Genomic DNA, 14911 nt, shown 5'->3' with positions numbered 1-14911 from the left:
GGAAATGAACGAAGAGAGAGAGAGAGAAAGATAAAAAGAAGGAAAGAAAGCGAGAGTCCCCCGGTCCCGGAGACGACGACGGGGTGAGGCCGCTTGGCTAATACGCGTCTGTCGCGCGATTCGGCCGTCTGCACTCCTCGCTCTTCTGTCTCACTCGCACCCGCACGTCGGGCGGCCCTCGAGTGCGAGTGCGAGAGAGACAGAGGAGCGAAGAGCTCTGTCCTCTTTTTCCCGCATGAATATTGCATTTCATTTGTCGCCGCTCCGCTGCCCCGCACACCGCACACGTCACCGTTGCCGCCAAGACGCGCCTCGCTTCGCCTCGCGCCGCCCGGGCCGAACTTGGCCGAACTGGGCAACTGGACTCGCGTAACAACCAGTGTGGACGACGGACGACCGCCGGGCTGGCCGTGCCGCCAAGCTGCCCAGACTCCCTCCCCCGAGCGGTTGCGCCGCACAGGTAGGCAGCCCATTCGTCTCGGCCGGCTGGAGGCTGGCTGGAGCCTCGCTGGAACCTCGCTGGAGTGGAGAGGCGCGAGGGAGAGAGAGAGAGACAGACATATAGTCAGAGACGGGGATGAAAATATGAGGGTGCGGATGTGGTCCAGTGGTACACGCAGATTGCGTTGGCCAGGTGCACACACGCTCTCTCTCTCTCTCTCTCTCTCTCTCTCTCTCCTCTCTCTCTCTCTCTCTCTCTCTCGCTTCTCTTCTCTCTCTCCCTCTCCTCTCTCTCTCTCCTCTCTCTCTCTCTCTCTCTCTCTCTCTCTCTCTCTCTCTCTCTCTCTCTCTCTCTCTCTCTCTCTCTCGCTCTCTCGCTCTCGCCACGAGGAAGCAATTTGAGGGAACGCTCGAGGATCTCGGAAGCTGGAAGAAAAGAGAGGCGTCTTCGCGTCCTCCCGGAGAGACCGCGCGGTGTCGGTCGGAGCCATCCCCGACAAAAAGACAAGAGGGGGAAAAAGAAAACAGAAAAAAAATCGTGTCTTTTGTGACTTTTTATCTGCGCTGGCCCCGGCCAGGTGGCCGTCACCGTGTCTTGCGACGAAATTCTCATATTACGAAGGGAATGGCGAACACGAATATAGTTTGTTTTGTAGCATGTACGAAGGATTCTCTTTGAATGCTTGCGCCGAACTCACAGTGGCCAAATTCAAATTTCAGTGAAAAACGGTGAGGCCGTTGGAGCGTGAAACGATTCCACGCACGACGTAGTCAAACAGCCACATGGCCTCGCCTGGCCCCGACGCAAAAAAAGGTTGAAAAACAATGTCGGGTCGCTTGCATGGATTTGCACGTCGGCTTGCCATCGCCGCCGCTCTGTGCTCCGCGGATGTGGCCGCCCACGCCCAGGCCCTTAAGCTGCTGTCCCATTCCCACCCCACTTGCCACTTGCTCTCCCTGAGCCCTGCCGGCCCTGCCAGCCCTTCGATCCCCGTCCCTGTTTACACTGCCCCGCCCACTTAGATCGCCTCGCGGTACAGTGGGCCAGAAGACCGGTGGAGGCGGCCAAAACTCCTGACGCGTTTTGAGCTCCAGAGTCGCTAAACAGGACTCGAACCGAACGTGTGACCGCACCAATGGATTCCTCGTTCGGAGAGCAATCCATTGGTGGGGTCATAGGTTCGGTTCGAGTCCCATTTAGCGACTCTGGAGCTCCAAACGCGTCGAGACGAGCGCCGGGAAGGCAGGCAAGCCGCGGACACGGATGCCGATCGGGTTGCCTACCCGCCGCTGGTAAGGCGCTCCCCGCTGGCGGCGGCTTTGCCAGCCTCGTCGCTCTGTCTCTCTCGCACTCGTGGGGCGTCGCGCCCGGGTGCGACAGAGACAGAGCGACAAGGCGGAGAATCGCTCTGCAGGAGCGAGGCAGCAGGGTAACGCGCAATATGGAGCGTTTATAGGCCGTCTCGAAAAATGGTCGCTCTGACTCGAGCCAGGGTAAAACTTGGAGCTGGGAAAGGCGGCTCTACCTGAGTTTTACGGTGCAGGGTCGCGACAGAGAGCCAGCCTGTTACCGGGCTGCGCCTGGGTGTTGGTCCTGAAAATCGTGAAAAGTCCCGTACTGTGAGCAGTGGCTCCTAGGCGCTGCTGGGGGCGTGAGAGAGGCAGAGCGACAAACCACTGTACGGAGTGCGGAGTTTTGCGCAGCGCCCTTGGCCTTGCTCGCCTCGCCTCGCCCGCCCTGCCCACGGATTCGAACTACACATCTTGCCCGGCGTTGCGCGGCGTTGCGCGCCACATACTACTCGCGTCCTCTTGGCGGCTCCGCGCGTGCTGCGGCAGCCTGAGAGGGCCGGGGGGAGGGGCAACGCGCGTGAAAAACATTACCGAGCGTTACTCTGCGCGTTTGACCTCGAGGCCGTACAAAGGTTGCGTGCGTGTGGTGGGGGGTTGGAAGGGGCTGGAAAAGGGCGGGAAAGGGCAGGGAGGGGGGGGGGGCTGCGTCTACTCATTGTGTTTTTAATGAGAGCGACAAGGACGGAACGCGTTCTGGTGACGGCACCGCGGGCAGCGCGGGCACAGGGACTAGGGAATGCGACCCTCCCCCAGCACGCCAAACAAAGGGGCGGCTATCGCTCGCCCCGCCCCGCCCCGCCCCGCCAGGTCACCGCCACGCCGGGCCGTCGCCAAGCCGACTTACCGCGTGGGCGCACTGTGTGTGGCGTACCTGGAATCGGCGAGCCGTCCTGACCGGATCGAGCGTCCCTCAGCCCAACACTCCCTGACCAGCCAGGCCATTGCCACGCCAAACAGCCCCCCGCCCCCTTTAGCACCGCCCCCTTCGCGCCCATTACAAAATTAGCGGCGACTGCGCCGCCCCGCCCGTACTTCTCCGGATTGTTTCTTTCCCGGGTAATAGGATTACGTTAATGCGCGAGAAGAACGGAGTTTGCGCGGCCGCGGGGTGCACGTCGGCGGACGTGTTCGGGGCCCGCGATCCAACAGGTTGCACTGATCCGCCGGTCAAACGGTGGAGTGGAATACTACCCCTGCCAGCGAGAGATCGACCTATCGATAGTGGTCGGTGTTCGCGGGCAAACTGGGCACCCCACCGTAAAATAAATAACGGGGTCTTTTAGGAAAAAATCGTTAAGAGCTGAGCCTTGTTAATTTAGCCCGCGGCGGTCACAGTTTTCGGGGCGAGTGCGTGCCCCCCGTTGCGTGTGTTGCGTGCGTCGCGAGCGTAGCGTGCCGCGCCGTGCGTTCGCGTGCCACGGCCGCCTGCTTCCCGGGGCCCTAGTTCCGGCGCGCAAACCAGCAGACTCATTCCGAGAGTCGTTTTCGTCGCTCTGTCTCTCTCGCACTCATGGGGCGTCCCGCGTAAGTGCGAGAGAGACAGAGCGACGAAAACGACTCTCGGAATCAGTCCTGAAGCCTGGGCCCTTCAAGTGCCTCAAATCTTAACTCTCGACGCACAGCCCGTGTCCTGGAGGAGTGGAGCCGCTACGTACCAACCAAAAATAAGGCTACTTCGTGCCTAAAAATCGCATTTTGAACACCGTGTTTAAACGCATGTGGTGAGCTGGTGAGTGAGTGAAATGGTAATAAAAAGTCGTTCAAAAAGGTTGCGAAATTCTATATAATTTTTCGTTTACTAAGTACACGCAATCCAAGTTCAGAGGCTGATAAGTAATTAGATTTATTAAGAAAATAGTACTCTAACAACTGAGAATATACAAATAGAATGAAGAGAAACAAGAAATATTTATATTTTCTCGAGGAGGTGGATGAAAAAAATGATCCCTCCTTCATTAAAGTGGAATATATAATCTGGTATACGCAATACTGCTACACGAGTATCAGGGTAGTTTATTCATGAACACAAAAATATCGAGTATGGATAGTATGAATGCGGTTGATCACCATGTGATTTGTTTATGGTCCCTCATGGCAAATTGGCACACACTCCTATTTGCCATGAGGGACGACGATTCCGCTTTATTTACAGAAATGCTATTTACCTTTTTGCTTTTTTTTAGGGGTAGCCCGTAGTACAGTCCGCCAAAAAAACAAAGAAAAATACATGTTTAGGCCGGCGTACTCAACCGTACCCGTCACGTACAAAATTTGACACCATGGTTTTATCTAGAAAGCTTCACTCACGTTCGATTCATCTGGCTAAGCGGTAGAGCCAATATTTTGTGCAGCGCTACAAAGAATTGGCCCGCATAACCACAAACTCTAGAAGGTCACTCTTTATCCACTACCACACTCTTATCACCAGCTTACACTGCTTCGATTCTACGAGGTTGACCCTCCCCCGGTAGAACACAAGAAGAAAAGTGTATACTGCGCGAGGTTCGTTTCACTGCAGCACTGTAGTGCGCACGGCGGGTACACTGCACAAAGTTCGGGCAGTTCACTGTCACCACACTGCCGGCGGCTGTCGCACGCATCGCCACTGCGTCACGGCGCGGGGTGGATCTGGTCCCGCCAGTCGTCCTCCGCGATGTCGTCGGCCACGTCCTCGTCGCCGAGGTGGCTGCTGCCGGTCGAGACGCCGGCGTCGTCGTCCTGGAGGATGGCGTCGCGGAGGCCGGCCCTGGCCTTGGCCTTCGCCTGGGCCTTGGCCTGCTCGCGGCGCCGCCACTCCAGGAAGTGCTCCATCAGGTAGTCCTTGTCCTTGTGGGGGTCGCCCTGGTCGGCCTGCGGCGCGGCGGGCGCCCCCGCCCCCTGCTACCTGTCGGGCCGCAGCCAGGGGACGCTGTGCACGCCGAAGGGCGAGGAATCGTTGCCGGCGTTGTCGCTGTCGGCGTGCCCGACGCCGTGCCCGACGCCGTGCCCGACGCCGCGGTTGTAGCTGTTGCTGCTGCTCTCCTGTCCCCCGGGCCCCACGTGGTGCCCCATGGGGGACAGGAGCAACCCTCACGTCCGCACGAACTTGTACACGACCAGGAACACGAGCACAGACACGAGCACCAGCACGAGGGCCGTCACCACCTTGGCGAAGGCGTTCATGCCGCTGTCCAGGCCGTCGTCGTGGAGGCGGCGCCGAGACGACGGCCGCTTGCTGGAGCCGGCGCGGCCGCGCGCCAGCGCCGGGAAGGCCAAGCTCTGCGTGAAGGTGAGCTTGTGCAGGGACTCGGACCAGCTGCAACAGGGGAAGGCGCCGAAGGCGGTCATCAGAGAGGGCCGCGGAAAGGCACTGCACCGTGGCGCACTCGCACTCACCTGTAGGGCCCGACGCTACCGCGCGCCGCCGCCGCCCGGAGCGCGTAGTCCAGGTCCAGGGCGTCCAGCAGGGAGAAGCGGGCCGTCATGGTGGACGAGCGACGCCGCCGGTCCGAGTCCGAGCCCGGCATGAGCCAGGGGTCCGACGTGCGCCCCATGCCCGACCGCCGCGCCCCGCACGACCGGTCCGTCACGTTGCCCGTCGTCACCGAGTTGAGCGAGGACGCCGTCGACGACGAGTTGGACACGCCGTAGTGGAAGGGGAAGTCGGCGGAGGCGGCCAGGCTCACGTCGTCGTGGGAGTGGTGGTGGTCCTGCGTGGGGCTGGTGGGGCTGGTGGGGCTGGTGCATCGCAGCAGGCGCGCGCGCACGTGCGCGTCGGACAGTCGGGCGTGGTCCGGGTGCAGCAGCGCGGAGCTCAGCGCCGAGCTCGACCGGCGCGGACCCGCCGGCGTCGGCGACGGCGTCCTGGGCGGCGTGCGGGGGCTGGAGGGCGCCGCGGGGCACGGGCATGGCGTGGGGCTGGCCTGCAGGCAGAGGGCACAATCCATCAAACCGCCGCGTGTTTACCAAGGACGTAACACGCGTCCTTCGGCCGCCAACCGAAGGCCGGCAGCGGCGACACGGCGACACGCTAGGCACGACATGAATGGCATCCCCCGCGACACCACTGCAACATTAATGGCGCCTCGTGCTGGCCGGAAACCAGGACGAAACCAGGACACGCGCGCAGCGCCGATGTATCCCGTTGGAGGAAGCCATGCATTATTGGCGGGGCTGTTGCTGGCCGTGCAGGGACTGGCCATGCACTGCCGTGCACTGAACACTCGATCAATGCGGCCGAGCTTCGTCCAGCACGGCCACAATCCTCCGAATCTACACTGTAAGTAAATAAACGCCTCCGAACGCTGCAAACTGGCAATTAATATTTTTATCTGTAAAAGTTCCGGGATGTGAGGGCCGGTACCGCGTGGAAGACAAGCATTCATAAAACGAAAATGCGTTTGAGTTTTCGCTCCAGCAGCGGCTTCCTTCCCCTCCCCGCCTCATCCAGCAGCCCTGAGCCCTCATCACACCTTTCCGCCCTGGGCTGCTGCCTAGGCCCTTCGGCCCTTCGGCCCTTCGGCCCTTCGGCCCTTCGGGTCCCCGGGGAGCTCCGCCACTGTGATCAACCCGTCATTGTCGACCTTGTGTTTGATCGGGCGATGAAACTGAACGCCCCGTTACCCGGCAACCCGACACGATCACTAGATGAGCGGGACCCCGCGGACCGGAACACGCGCACGCCAATTTGCACTCCATTCCGGTCGAGAAAAAAAAATATTCCACGGCGGTTTTTTCTTCTGCGTGAGAATCAAGCGACGCGAAGGCTGTGGTATCTTCCCCACTAGCGCATGCAGTATTCAGGCGTTGAGCTAGATGCCCGGCCCAAACGCGGCTGCATTTTTGATCCTTCTTAAGGTCAGCGGATAGGTCGGTGAGGGTGGCCGGGCCGTGAACCCGTTGCTGTCTTATTCAGACTGCACTCGCGCTGTCTCTCTCGCACACGCCACGAGTGCGAGAGAGAGATCGGAATCAGTCTGCCGCGGGTGCGGTCCGTCTCGACCGCAGGACCTCCAAGCCACCAGATCAGCCCCAGTGCGCAGTCGGCCGGGCGGAGGCCGTGAAGGGTACAGCGGCGTCGCTCTGTCTCTCTCGCACCCTGCGGGACGCCCCGGCAGTGCGAGAGAGACGGAGCGACAGTGCAGGATCGGCCTTGATGGGCAGCTCGGCGGCAATAATTGCAATCGCGTCCAACTGCGTTCGGGTGAAACAGCGGGACCAGTTGGGCGTGGGTACTTTGTGCCAGACCGCTATCTCTGCACTATCCGCGCAGCGCCCCGCCGCGCCGCTTCCACTTGGCTGTCTCCAGCGTCTCCAGCGGACGACACCGCCAGGACGGCGTCTGCTTCGGCCCCCCTCCCGACCGCAGCGGACCATCAACACGGGGCGGAGTGGGGCGGGGAGTCGTGGAGCCTGTCGGGCATTACCATTGACGACTGGAGTGGCTGCAGAGCGATTTCGAACAGTGCTTCCATCGCTCCGTCTCGCTCGCTCCCTCATCATTACCTTGAGTGCGAGAGAGACCGCGCGACGAAACCGCAGTCCGGAACCAGTCCACTGGTCGGGGTTGGCCGTTCGCTGCTGGCACTGCTGGCACTGCTGGCACTGCTGGCGCGGTCTCACGCCGAATGGAACCAACCTCCAGACCAATGCGAATCGACCCAATGCGTGCCGTTGAGTGGCCGACCGCCGGACCACCAACCCAGATTTGCCGACCGTTCCTCTCCATTTCTTCCATTTTTTCGCGTTTTGTTGTGCGAAAAGCACGCGTTGTGCCGAGCGACGTGCCGAGGCAGAAGGAGTGGGTGAGTGTGTGTGAGCGAAACGGAGGGCGGCGGCGGTGCCTATTATTTACCAGTGGCCCGTCGTGACCCCGCTCCGCACCGACGCGATGCGGCCCGAAGTTCGCCGAGGGGTGCGAAGAAATATTTATCAGCCGCAGCGGTCCGCGGATGCCGAGCGGGGGGGGGGGGGGGGGCACCAGACTTGGTGTTCACGGCACATGCCTAATCCCCAGGCTGCGCCATTTATTTATGGGCGACGGGATTGTTGGTGTAGTAGTAACTTCCGGTATAGTGCCCGCCGTCTCGCCGGGCTGCAACCTCCAGACCAATGCGGCTTTCTGTTTACCGTATACGGTTTTTTGCATGCCGTATACGGTCCCACAGCGGGCCCACCTCGCGTCAGTTTGACGGGCCCACCCACCCGCCAGGCGCTGCGTGCACACTGGGGACTGGCGGCTCACCTGCACCGAGTCTATCCCCGAGTCGTGCAGCGCGGCGGACGACGACGTGGAGCCGGCCGGCTTGGGGAACACGAAGGCCTGTTCGTCGTCGTCGGCCTCGGCGCGGGGGCTGTCCTGCGACGGCCACACCTGCAGCAGGGGCAGCGACCGCGGCGCGGAGGGCGGCTGAGGCTGCTCGCCGCGCTGTTCGCCGCACTGTTCGGCGCGCTGCTCGCCGCCGCCACCGCCGTCGTCATCCTCCACGGAGGCCGCGCCGGCCGCGCCGTCCGCGCCGCCGCGGAAGGCGGAGTCAGCGCGGCCCTGCGACGAGCCGGACGAGGAGGACGACGAGGGCTTGATGCCGGACCACAGGCGGCGCAGGTTCAGTTCCTTCAGAGGCACCTGCAACAACACAAAACAGTTTTTTGAAAAACCAGGATCATTTATGAAAAAAATCGACGCCAGTTCACCAGTTTACTGTTGATGACGAGTTCGGGCTCCAGTGGCCGTGTTTTGTGTTGTACCGAAACCCGAGGCCGTAATGGACGTGCTACAAAAGTCGTTTGCGGCACTCCAGGGCGACGTGGCGACGGCAGTGGCTGGGTAATGCCCGATTTGCATGGTGTGTCGTTTTCCAGGCGGGCCTCGCTACGCTGCTACGCACGGCACGTGTGCCTAACGAGGTTGCGACACTCGGCTCGGCTCAGCGCGGCGCTCACCGCGACGCCGTGCAAAAGTCACAATGGTTCTCGGCCTGGCGGCTTGGTGGCTTGGGGGCGCGCTTTTGACATTGCCCCGGCCTGCGGCCTGCGGGCTGATTCCGAGAGTTCGTTCTCGTCGCTCTGTCTCTCTCGCACCCAGACGGGACGCCCCGTGAGTGCGAGGGAGACAGAGCGACGACTCTCGGAATCAGTCTGCTGGGGTCACATTTCGCTCCATAACCGCGGCCGCCGCGGTCGTGTGGCAATGCGAGCGCAGAGAAAGAGAGAGAGACGAAAACGAACCCCCCACCGCGCTGCTAAAACATTTTCGGCGGAGCTCACATTTACTTTCACATTCGCGTTGGCGGTGAGACTGTGCGAGTGACGCGGTGCGGCGCGGTGTGGCGCACACGTTGGAATGCGAGGCTGCCAGCCAGCCAGCCTCAGACAAAGCAGGTTATTTCGTGCCGCGGATTTTCACCGCGCGCGACGGCGAAACGACATCAACAGAACGAACAAGCCTGCCGGAAAGTCCATCCAGCATGGAGAGACACTGGGCACTTCGTGGAATTTCCCGATCATCGCAGGCTATTTTATTTCTCAACAATTTCCAGGATTTTTTTTTGAGCAGTGAAACGCACCGCGTACGCACTCGCTCATAGTAAATATTCGGTAAATATGCATGCGGCCGTCCCGCAATGGAATGAAGCGCCGCTGGCAGTGTGGGCGCAATTGCACCCCGTCCGTCCAGGTGGGCCCGTCGCAGCAGTATGCATGGCGCCCCTGTCGGTGCCCCCTCCCCTTGCTCGAGTAATTACATATGCAAAAAGAGAGACAGGCAAAACGGAGCAGCAGCGGTGCTCGGCGGAGCAGCAGGCACGACTCGAGTGCCGAGAATCACATTACCGGAGGGTGTGTGTGTGTGTGTGTGTGTGTGTGCGTGCGCGTGTGTGTGTGTGAGCGTGAGCGCTGCGACGGCGGGGGTTGGCGCTGGAAGGCGTGGGGGGTAGGTAAAATGGCAGCGCGGAGTGTGTGCTAGAATGGCCAACCACCCCGGGGCAACAACTGCAACGGCGACTGCCCTGCAGGCTGGGCCGGCTCGACTGCCCCGACGAACTCGCGGTCGTGGAGGTCAACGCCGTCAACGCGCACCTCGCTTTGGGGCGGCGACGAAGCCACGCTCTTTGGACGAAATTCGACGCTGAAAACTACACATCAGGTAAAATTGCTGCGAAGCCGCCAGCCCAGCAAGCTCCAAACCTTAAAATAAAGATTAAAAAAAAATGGTGGCAGTAAATAAAGGGCAGCTGGACGGGGTCCCGATGGCCGCCTCATGGCCGCATGATGGGATGGGGACGCAGCCCCACCACGCCACTTTATGGGGCGACATGAATAAATGTCCTGCAGCTCCACCAGCTCCACCAGCGTAGCTCCACCAGCCAGCACGTCGCTCTGTCTCCCTCGCGCTGATGGGGCTTGCCGCCAGGGTGCGAGAGAGACAGAGCAGGTTCGGACATGACCGAGACACTGCAGGGTTACAGCAGCGCGGGCTTTCGGCTTTCAGCGCACTCGCGGGGCTTTCAAGGCTCCTGCCGGCTCCGGCGATCGGCGCTACAATGGCAATGAGGGCGGCGTTCGGAAAGCCCCGCCGCGGACGCCGCCCGCAAAGTTAGCGCTTTCCGAACGCCGCGGCGGACACTCCATAGAGTACTCGGGCAACTTGCCGTCGTGATGGATCGGGCCGCCACCGGAGCGAGAGAGGGGGGGAGGGGAGGGGGCAGGGAGAACGAGGGAGAGGGGAGGGGGTAGATTTTAGTGGGATGTCTTTAAACCCCTCTAACCGGAAAGTCCCCTGAGGTCGTAGCAGGGCATCCATTATCGCTGCCAACTATGGGCGTCGATGGGTTGGCTAAACGCCTGTTTTGCCGCACACACACCAACACACACCACACACACGCTCGCCGGCGTGTGTGTGTGTGTGCGTGTGTGTGCGTGAGAGAGACAATAATTAGCGAACTAACAGCAAGCGAACTCGACCGAAACAAGGGCCGGCAACATTTTACAGGCCGAAGTGGAACTAGGGGGCCGCTCTATGGACATTCGAGGAGGCCATTACGAGCCCCCGAATCGATGGTCGTTTGCCACAAGTGGCAAGGCCGGGGGCGGCGGGGGCGGGGCGGTCAGAGAGCGCGCCCCGAAGAAGACGGTGCACGTCATACCGGGCAAAGCCGTTGTTGACGGCGGCCTCGTGAGTGCACCCCGAAGCGCTCCGGTCGCTGTTACGTCTTCAAGGTCAGACGGACTGTGAACGTTGAGCTCCCCAGTTGCAGTTCCAGCTCGTGGTGCAACGTGGTGTAGTGGTTGCACCGCCCACGCATGCGTCACTCTGGCTCCGCTCGACGCTCCCGCTGTCTGCCTCGGCGACGACGCCGTCAACAGGTCGTCCTGGACGGCGAGGGCCTCGCAGTGCCCGCCCCCAGGCACGCCCCAGGGCGGGGGGGACGGCGCCTGGCAGCCCCGACGCCGGGACGGCCGGCGGCGTATTTCAGTGCCGGCCTACAGCTCCAATTTCCCGAAAGGGGTTGCCCTCTTTGGCTGGCTGCCGCCATGGCCACGGCCGCAGTCGCTCCGTCTCTCTCGCACTCGCGGGGCGAGTCCAGTGGGTGCGAGTGAGACAGAGCGACGAGACAGTGGGCAGAGTGACGACGGCGTGCCCCGATGGCGATAAGAGTAAATCAGGCGGCCGCGTTGAATCATTCGGCCGTTTTCCGCTTTCCTGTGAATAAGCGGCAAATTACTCGCAGCCCCTTGAGCCCGGCGAAATTACGGGGTCCGCGGCCGTGTCGCCTGGGGGTGGCGGGGCGTGGCGTGGCGGGGCGGGCGGGGCGGGGCGGGGCGGGGCGGAGCGGGGCGGGGCGGGGCCGTGGGGGCTGCCAGACGGCGGGCTGAAGGCTGACGGCTGAAGGCTGGACGCGGCGCGTGCGGGCTGTGCTGTGCTGGCCCGGGGCAGCGCCACCACGGCCTGGGCCCGGCCGGCCAGGTCGATCACAGTGTGCTTCCCAACCAACAGTCACGTTGGCGGCGCGGCGCCGCCTCGCTGCGCGCCGCTCCAAGCCCGTCAGGTCGGCGGCGAACGTGCTGAAACATTTCCCCGCCTCTTTTCAATAACAAAGAACCCGGCGCAGGTGGCGGAGCGGGCGCCGTGCGGAATGCCGGCCGTATTCCCGGTCGGGGAGGCGTTTCTTTTTGGCGGGAACCGCGAGGAAGGTAAGGCGTGGCGGGCAACGCTCCTGCCCGCCCCGCTCCACCCCTTGCAACTCCCCACCCCCCGCCCTGGCCGAAAGCAAACGGCGAGTTCACGTGCAGCGCCACCGTTAAGCCTGACCACTGCTGCCCTCCGGGCCGGGCCGGGCCGGGGGCCGGGCGGGCCGGTGAGATATGCCGGCGAGGGGGAGGGGAGGGGGCCGAGGGGTCAAGATGCGGTCGCGTGATGAGTACCCCCTCCCCAGCCCTTGGGGGTGCGTCGAGTGCCAACGCGCGCTTCCAACACGCTGACGCCGCCGCCAGCGCGCGGACGACGCAACGCTCACCGCGAAGTCAGAGGTCCGCTCACCGCACTGCAAAATCCGATTAACCTATCGGCCGACTGTCCGGAACTCCGGAAGCGGGCCGCAAAGATAGTGAAGCGCGTTCGATCTTACTTCCGGCCGACTGGTCTTGCGTGTGCAGGTGCGATAGGGATCACTCGGCGCGTGTGTGAGTGAGAGAGACAGACAGTGTGTGTCCACGTGGCGACGGTCATCGAGCAGCGGACGGACTGGGACTGCCCAGCGCCTGTTGGATCAAGCAGCTGTTCGCGGTGGGCGGATGGGGCGTGTCGCGGGGGCGTCCACGTGGAGGCGACGTGCCTTTCATCTTCCATTCCCGGGTTCGAATCCCACCGGGGGCCACTTTTCGCGGGGCACACACGTGCGGCGAGGGGAACGCGTAATGGAAAACCATCTGAGCAAACTCACCACGTTTGCCGATTTAGAGCAGACCCTCTCTCTACCCCTACCCAGCGGCCCACCAGGCCCACCAGGCCCGCCAGGCCACTGCCAGGTGGCGCGTCGCCTAAGCAAACCTTGGGTAGCGCTCTGCCGCTCTGCCGCTCTCCGCGGACATTGTAATTACCAGGGGTTCGGCGGGGCAAGCGCGAAGCAGTGCGTCTGTGTGTGCGCGCCCTGCGTCTGTGTGTGTGTGTTGTTATTTCGCCACCCCTTCCTCCACTGCCCTCCCCAAACCAAAGCCCGGGCACGTGCTTACCTTATGCAGGCTGATACCTGAACGCCCCTTGGGGTGCGAGAGAGACAGAGCGATGAATCGCTCTGCTGCTGTCTTTGCTCCCGTGACCGTCTTGCACCTCTATCTCTCGCTCTCTGTCTCCCCCTCTCTGCTCTCGGGACGAATTGTGAATAATGGCCGATCTTTCCGTGACCAATCTGTCCTGGGGGACGAGAGGTGGCGGCTGGAAAGCTTTCACCCCGCCCCGCCCGCCCCGCCCCGCCCCGCCCCGCCCCGCCCCGCCACCCTTGGGGCGCCATTCGTCTTCTCGGTCTCTGCGCATGTCCCGGTCCCGGGTCCCGGGTCCCGGTTCCTAGGTCCCCGGCCTGGCCCTTCCCTCGGCTCGCCAGTTTCCACCCACAACCATTACCTGGAATTATCACCACTTGGGAGAAACAGAAACGCGAGTTTTTAACTGACTCGAAAGTCATAGGCATAATTTTCTTATGCAGCTTCTCTAACGAGTGCGTTCTCAGTATTGGAAAATCTCACACTGATCTCCTTAGCTACGTCGCCGTGCACACACATAAGCGCACACACACACACACACACACACACACGCACGCAGTCAGCAAACGGCACGCATAATTCAGCTCGCTACTCAGGGCCCTCCGGTTAACCCGCGGCACACTCACACACACACACACACACACACACACACCAACACACACGCCTACACACATCAGACCCACCCAACCGGCAAGAATCTGCTTACACTGCACACTGCGGCCCGTCACTCGGAAGGGAGCGAAGGAACCGAGGCGGAGCGCCGAGCAGCAGACTGATTCCGAGAGTCGTTTTCGTCGCTCTGCCGGAGCTCCGTATGAGTGCGAGAGAGGCAGAGCGACGGAAATAACGACTGTCCTGCATCCTCACGCACTCCATCATCCCCGAGAGCAAGACGACCACGACCCCAGGGCGAAGCGTCGACGCGCACCTACCGTCGTGGAGCTTCTGTGCGCCCCGGCCGTCACCTGCCTCCCCTCCATGGACTTTATCCCCTCCCCCTCCCTCCCTCTCGCTTCATCTGGCCCGCGTTGCCGCGCTGCTGCGTGGCGTTGCGTTCCGCCCCGCGCGCGGCGCTTCACATATTTATGAAGTGGCCTTTACCCGCCACTCGCTCCGCAAGACGCGGGGCACAGCGACGCGCCGAGCGTGGCGGCCGGGGCCCGGGGAGGGTGGCGGAGCGTAGCCGAGCGTGGCGGGGGTGGGGGTGGGGGCGTGGCGGAGCGTGGCGGAGGGGCCGCGCCACCGTAAGGGATTATTAGCAAGCAAGATTCGCATCCGCTTTCGCTTTCGCATTCGCGACTGGAGGCGGCGTGTCAAATCAAAAGCAGGTCGTCAGCAGCAAAGGGCTGCTGATTCCGTACACCGCTCTGTCTCTCTCGCACTCGTGCGGCGGGTCCTGCATCCTGCAAGGGTGTGTGTGAGAGAGAGACCAAGCAGTGAAATGGACAGCAGCTGCTGCTGACGCCTGGAACCTTGGAAGCCTAGAAGGGTGAAATAAACCGCCGCGCGCTCGGTTTCGTTTTTCCGGTCTGTTTGTCTGTTTGCCTGTCTGTTTGTCTGTTTGTTTTGGCGCGTTATCCCGTTCTTCGGATGAAGGGGATTCAGTTGCCATCGCAGCTGCTCGATATTCACCCCTCTCGCCGTGCCGGTGCGAAAAAAAGGACGAAAACAAAAAACAAAAAGTTTGTGCCGCATTGCAGCACAGCAAGCGCCAATTACCCCCACACTGCCAACTTAACCAGCCTAAATAGAGCTTATCTTCGATACGCGGGGGTTGGCAGCACTGGCGGCACTGCATCCCCGGAGATAACGACTTGGGCCAACAGCAGGTGTACCAACCGAGGCGTGCTAGCGCCAGCCAAGGTGTGCCCTATCAGCACCG

The sequence above is a fragment of the Thrips palmi genome, unplaced genomic scaffold, assembly GCF_012932325.1.
Source record: "Thrips palmi isolate BJ-2018 unplaced genomic scaffold, TpBJ-2018v1 HiC_scaffold_11, whole genome shotgun sequence".
In the NCBI taxonomy this organism is placed as follows: Eukaryota; Metazoa; Arthropoda; class Insecta; order Thysanoptera; family Thripidae; genus Thrips; species Thrips palmi.
This window is presented reverse-complemented; position numbering follows the sequence as displayed.